Source organism: Aegilops tauschii, chromosome 6 (genome assembly GCF_002575655.3).
Source record: "Aegilops tauschii subsp. strangulata cultivar AL8/78 chromosome 6, Aet v6.0, whole genome shotgun sequence".
In the NCBI taxonomy this organism is placed as follows: domain Eukaryota; kingdom Viridiplantae; phylum Streptophyta; class Magnoliopsida; order Poales; family Poaceae; genus Aegilops; species Aegilops tauschii.
In genome coordinates, this window is record NC_053040.3 from 47404306 (window position 1) to 47411759 (window position 7454).

The 7454-nt window shown below is 44.1% G+C and overlaps 1 pseudogene; it reads left to right on the forward strand.

The window, feature by feature from the left end:
- Window positions 1-2193: 2193 nt before the first annotated feature.
- Window positions 2194-3417, forward strand: LOC109778877 (uncharacterized; annotated as a pseudogene).
- The last annotated feature ends 4037 nt before the right edge of the window (window positions 3418-7454 follow it).

A 7454-nucleotide genomic window follows, 5' to 3' on the forward strand; every position in this document is an offset into this window, starting at 1 on the left:
TTGCATATGGGAAAATGAGTTGTCCACGAGTACCAGTCAAGTCAAGAAACTCAGAAATATTATTAGGATAATGAAATTAGCGACAAAAAAAACAAGATCTTTGTCTGCACAATAAAGAAGACATAAGTTCACTACAGGATGATACTAACTATTATACCTTATATTTTTTTATTCCTTTGCCCCATTTCCAATATAGAGAAGATATTTATGCACATCCTTGTTTTCAGCCCTTTCCAAAGCAGTTCACTGATGATTACCTCTCAAACCACCTGTAAGGTCAGGAGGCGAGGAAGGTATTCATACAACACTCACGGTTCAATATTGAAGTGTTCCGGAAGAGGACGAAGGATGGACGGTCAATCATCCACAGGTACTGGCCTAAAGTTGCAAAGACCTTCAACATCAATGAAGGCTCAGTATTCACCTTCTGTTTCAGCAGTTTTCCAGATGAGATACATATGTCTATGTACCGTCTATGATGCTAATTTCGAAAGGTTATAGATGTTGCATGTGAGACTTGGTGCTGGTGCAGTTGTGTAATGGGGTAGCTAAGTGCTGAAGCTATATGATGTTGTACTCTGATGTATTTCAATTACGAAAATAAAATATATTGTGTGCTTAATATGAAATGTCAATTAGATTAGTAAATGGATTATTGATAATAGGATAATTAGCCTACCAATTGGGGTTTTCTATTGCAAACGGTTATTGAGAAAACACCATGGGCGATGACCGCAGGCAACGCACACAGTTTCTAGAATAAACCGTGTTGGATTAATGAACAATCACACACGACATCCTCTTAAAAACTGTTTGCGTTAGGCCACCTGGCGCATACGTTTACCATATAAAAACTGTGTGTGATGGACAACCTTTGCCACACAGTTTCTTCTACCAACCGTGTGTGATGCATTCAATAACGCAAACGATAAAATTGTAAATACCATGTGGAATGGAAACGCTATCACAAACGATATAACGGGTAAAATTGTTTGTAATGTACCTACGAACAAAAATGTTTTCCTTGGAGCGACTGTCTGGGATCTATATACGAACGGAAAGGTTTAGCGGGGATTGACTGTGTGGGATGTACTTATAATCGGAAATGATTTCGCCTGTATAATTATATTTTTAGCACTACTGTACGTATAACCGTATTTGAGCGCTCGCCGCTCGCACACGGCCTCATTTTGCCGAGCGTGTGTGCCAGGAGGGCATATCCCCGATGATTTTTGGGTCATGTGGGAAGGACCCCTTATCACCCACACTCACTTGGCGACGATTTCAAATGCTGTCGCGGAAAGGGGTTAAAAACCGTTTGTATAGCACATCGCTGTACTAGTGCACCTTCAGCCACCATTGCGAAGGACACAACAGAGGCCTCCGTCCCATACTTAGCGCAGCCCGCGTCGTCTGCAACCACCTCGATAGGGACACTGAACATGTTGGCGGGCCCAGCATTTTCAGCGAGAAGTTGTCCGTGCAAATAGAAGATTAGCCAATGCTAGGTTTTGATGCAGTTGACCATATTCAATGTTCAATGCGTGGTGTTGTCAAAAACATGGCATATATGCTTATTTGAATTGCACGGGGACACAACGGTAGAAGTACGGGTATATATAGATTAATCTTAGAAGTGAGATTTCTAACAGTTACTATTCCAGAAACACGGGGACACTGGTCAACAATGGCAGCGATTAGATCTTTAGGGTGGAAGGCCGGTGCCTAGGCGCTGCGAAGATCATCGCCGGCTATCTTGCCGAACGTAGTGGTGGATCACGAGCTGCTCCTCCATAGGTTCCTTCTGCGAGGCAGATCATTAGACGTCCAGTCATCAAATCTCGGCTATTTAGCTCCTGCTCGGATCCATCTTTGGATCGAGCAATTCACATCTTGATAATCTGGGGCCCGACGGACTTGAAGAGCACGCCGGGAAGAAAAAGGAGGAGCTGCTGAAGATGGATGCATGCACCGGCTCGGGAGCGTGCCAGCGCCCGAACATGGAGGAGTTGCTCCCGGTCCTCTAACCCAAGACACAACAACCACCACGACAACAACGCCTGCCTACAGATCAAGAATTTATTAATCCAGAGATAAAGTAGACAGAGATCAAGTCCTTGATCTTCGTGATTGTGAAAGTAATTCTCGTCCATGGGGTAGTAGAAGAGGAGCGGATGGCGACGACGACAATCCATGCCCCTGCAGCCCTCCTCCCTGCCCCGTGCCTCCGCCGTCTGCAAGCGCTGGGGTCTCCTCGTCTCCGTCCCAGGATTGTCCCTCCGCTTCCGCATCCACCACCGCCGCAACCCTCCCCTCCTCGGTTTCTTCCGCAGAAATGACGCCCTGCCCTTCGTACCCACTCTCGACGCCCCGGATTGTGTCTCCCCCGGTCGTTTCTCCTTGCAGCCCGGCGATGGCGACCAGTTCATGTCCCTCGGATGCCGCCATGGCCAGGTGCTCGTCTTCAACAAACCTAAGAACCAGATCCTGGTGTGGGACCCCGTCACCGGCGACCAGCACCGCCTTGTCATGCCCCCAGTGGTTGCGGCACATGCAGAGAAGACAACAATCAACGGAGCGGTGCTTCGTGCTCGTGCTGCCGGGACGATGCCCAGCACTTCCAGGTGGTGTTGACAGTGGCAGACAACGACGGCGAGCAACACAGGTGGGCGCTTGCCTGCGTTTACTCGTCAGAGACCGGCGCATGGGGTGATCTTGTCTCAACACAGCTTCCATCTGACGTTCTAATGAGTGATGCTCCCACCTTGGTTTCTACTAACAAGCCTGCTGTGCTGGTTGGGGATTCCCTTTACTGGAAGCTTGCTGGGAATATGGATGGAATTCTCGAGTTCGATTTGGAGAAGCAAAGCCTAGCTGTGATACGGGTGCCGGTGCATATCCTTGAAGAGGGCCATTACATGTTCTTGATTATGCGGGCAGAGGGTGGTGGCCTTGGTTTACTCATCCGACAGACTGCAGCATCCAGTTGTGGAAGATGAAGATTGATTGTGATGGTGTCGCTTCATGGGGGCTTGGAAGAACCATTGAACTGGACAAGCTACTTTCTCTGAATTCTGATGAGACTGACATGTTGATACCAGGGCTCGAGGAGGAAAATAATGTGGTATTCGTGTGGACAGATCACATCGTCTTTACGGTCCATCTTGAGTCAATGAAGTTCAAGAAGCTTTCTGGAACCTACCCCCTTTCTCATTATCATCCATTCAGAAGTGTCTACGCTGCAGGTAAAGCATGTCTTCAGATATTCATTGTAACAAAACCAAGTTAATTTTTGATAATTGGTTCATGGCATGTATGGTTCATCCTTTCCTGTTGAGTTAACAAGTTTAAGTAGTGTCATATCACTTGTTCCTTTTGCTGCTTGATGACCTCTTCAACATATAGCGATTGTTTTCTGTAGTATGTAATGATTATGATTTGTTAGAAAAAATAATCTGTTAGTGGTATATAATTTTGTAATTTGTTAGATCAAAGGCGCAAGATGATCATGGCCATATCATGTCACATATTTTGATTGCATGTGATGTTTATCCTTTATGCATCTTATTTTGCTTAGTTTGGCGGTAGGACTATAAGATGATCTCTCACTAAATTTCAAGGTATAAGTGTTCTCCCTCAGTATGCACCGTTGCGACAGTTCGTCGTGCCGAGACACCACGTGATGATCGGGTGTGATAAGCTCTACGTTCACACACAACGGGTCCAAGCCAATTTTCCACACGCGGAATACTAGGGTTAAACTTGACGAGCCTAGCATATGCAGATATGGCCTCGGAACACTGGAGACCGAAAGGTCGAGCGTGAATCATATAGTAGATATGATCAACATAGTGATGTTCACCATTGAAAACTACTCCATCTCACATGATGATCGGACATGGTTTAGTTGATTTGGATCACGTGATCATTTCGATGACTAGAGGGATGTCTATCTAAGTGGGAGTTCTTAAGTAATATGATTAATTGAACTTTAATTTATCATGAAGTTAGTCCTGATAGTATTTGCATCACTATGTTGTCGATCGATAGCTCGCGATGTAGCTCCCCGTTTATTTTTGATATGTTCCTAGAGAAAAACTATGTTGAAAGATGATAGTAGCAACGATGCGGACTAGGTCCATGATCTGAGGATTATCCTCATTGCTGCACAGAAGAATTATGTCCTTGATGCACCGCTAGGTGACAGACCTATTGCAGGAGCAGATGCAGACGTTATGAACGTTTGACAAGCTCGGTATGATGACTACTTGATAGTTTAATGCACCATGCTTTACGGCTTAGGACCGGGACTTCAAAAATATTTTGAACGCCATGGAGCATATAAGATGTTCCATGAGTTGAAATTGGTATTTCATACTCATGCCCGTGTCAAGAGGTATGAGACCTCTGACAGTACTTTGCGTACAAGATGGAGGAGAATAGCTCAACCAGTGAGCATGTGCTCAGATTGTCTGGGTACTACAATTGCTTGAATCAAGTGGGAGTTAATCTTCCAGATAAGATAGTAATTGACAAAGTTCTCTAGTCACTATCACCAAGTTACTAGAAGTTCGTGATGAACTATAATATGCAAGGGATAGCGAAAACAATTCCCAAGCTCTTCGTGATGCTAAAATCGGCGAAGGTAGAAATCAAGAAAAGATCAAGTGTTGATGGTTAACAAGACCACTAGTTTCAAGAAAAGGGCAAAGGGATAGAAAGGGAACTTCAAGAAGAATGACAAACAAGTTGTCACTCCCGTGAAGAAGCCCAAAGCTAGACCCAAGCCTGAAACTGAGTGCTTCTACTGCAAAGGAAATGGTCACTGGAAGTGGAACTGCCCTAGATACTTGGCGGATAAGAAGGATGGCATAGTGAACAAAGGTATATTGGATATACATGTTATTGATGTGTACTTTACTAGTGTTTATAGCAACCCCTCGGTATTTGATACTGGTTCAGTTGCTAAGAGTAGTAACTCAAAATAGGAGTTGCAAAATAAACAGAGACTAGTTATGGGCAAAGTGATGATGTGTGTTGGAAATGATTCCAAGGTTGATAAGATCACCATCGCCCACTCCATCTACCTTCGAGATTAGTGTTGGACCAAAATAAATGTTATTTGGTTTTTTGCGTTGAGCATGAATATGATTGGATCATGTTTATTGCAATACGATGTGTGTCGTCTGCCATGGCAGATAGCAAAGGCATACATCCCGGACGGCAAACACCTTTGCCGTCAGCCAGCGGACGACAAACTGTCCGTCTGAACACGTGCCAGCAAAGGCCTTCTTTGCCGTCTGCTTCTTAGAAACGGACGGCAAAGGATTATTTCGTCTGCCATCCGAGGCCAGCAGACAGCAAAGATAACGGACGGAAGTGGGGTGGGTTGAGAACCGTTGGGGGGTTAACTGCGCTCTTTGCCGTCCGCCAGCACACAGCAAAGAGGCAGAGAGCTCAGCTCGGCCAGCACTGAGAAGCTGCCACGTGTCCAGCTATGCCGTCCGCCATCCGACGACAAAGAGGTTTGAATCTTTGCCGTCTGCTGGCAGACGACATAGCTGGCCCTGTTAGCCAGTCTTATTTGGTCACTTTGCCGTCCGCCAGCAGACGGCAAAATGACCAAATAGGCAGACAGTGTTCCCAGTTTATACAGGTAGCTGGCACGTGTCCTCTTTGCCGTCTACTAGCAGACGGCAAAGAGGCTATATATCCCCTAATTTTATTTGAATCCATTTAATTTCACAGGAATTCACACACAGATATACATATTTTTTTCACAGGCACAACAGACATATGATGTATCCAACACATAGCTCCATCCATGATAACATACATACATAAGAAACACAGTTCCATCCATACATATTACAGTAATATCACAATGTTCATCCAACAGATTGTTCCATGCATCCATATAACAAGTTCCACATTTTTCATCGATAGAAACGAAAAGAAGAACAGGGAAACAAACACTCCATCCATGCAAGCTTCTATATAGTGAATTAAATCTGCAAAATGGGAAACAAGAAAGTTAGAAGAAGAAGACTAGAATCAGAAGAAGAAGAAGAAAATGAAGATGAAGAAGAGGAAGAAGAAGAAGGGGAAGAAGAAGAAGTAAGCATACTTAGGTAAAATGGATCTAACCTAGCTAATTATGCCATTTTGAGTGACCTAAGCATATTATGCCATTTTTGATATAAAGCAGCTTAGTATAGGTCATTATTGAGCTAACCTAGGTAACTAAGCATATCAGAGCTAACTTAGAGCTAACTTCATTTTGGAGAAGAAGAAGAAGAAAATTAGAAGAAGAAGACTAGAAGAAGTTCTTCTTCTTCTTCTTCTTCTTCTTCTTCTTCTTCTTTTCTTCCTATTCCTTCTTTTCTTCCTCTTCCTTGATTTTCTTCATCTTATTATGTCATTTGTGGACTAAATAGGATAAATTATGTCATAAATGGACTAAATAGGCTAAATAAGAAGAAAAATGGTATTTTTGAGCTTACCTAGCTAATTGTGCCATTTTTGACCTAACTAAGCTTTTTGTGTCATTTTAGAGGACAACAAGCTATGTATATGACATTTATGAGGTTAGCAAGGTTATTATGCCATTTACAAATAAAAATAAGTAAGAGGAGGAAAAGAAGAAGAAGTTCTTCTTCTCCTTCTCCTTCTTCTTCTTCTTCTTCTTCTTCTTCTTCTTCTTATTCTTCTTTTCTTCGTATTCCTTCTTTCCTTCCTCTTCCTTGATTTTCTTCATCTTATTATGTCATTTGTGGACTAAATAGGCTAAATTATGTCAAAAATGGACTAAACAAGCTAAATAAGAAGAAAAATACCGTTATCACGGAGGTGTAGGAATGGTCGGGGCTGCGCCAGTGGCAGACGGAGGTGAAGGACTGGTCGGGGTTCCGCCATTGGCAGACGCAGAAGGACTGGTCGATGCTTGTCGGCAGCCATGCTGCACCAAAGATCATTTCCAATAATTTCTCATTAGCATGATGCAAACTGAAATGTGAATACTAGTAACTAACGACCATTCAAATTAAACTCACCGTGGTCACCGGAGCAATCTGGGGCATCGGCCGAGGGGGCGGACCATTCTTCTCACACATGGTCTACACCTTTGGTTCTCACGAGTCAGTCATATTAGTTAGTAATGCGAACATTACGTGCATGATTGGGCTAATATGCACGAGAAACGTACCACGATGAGCTCGTATAGGGCCCGGTTGGACGCCTCGTTTCGGTTCCTCTCCTCCTCCAACAACTTAGCCGTCCTCTCCTCCAGCTCCCCTCCCTCTCCGCCGCCTTCCTTTTTGCCTGCTCCAAAAGCGCCTGGGTTTTCAATCTCTCTTCCTCAACCATGGGCTGCAACACACCACTCCTCGTTAGCATTGTAATCATCGATGGACGCACACACAATGTAATGGAGGAAAGGTGAGAGAGTCCATATA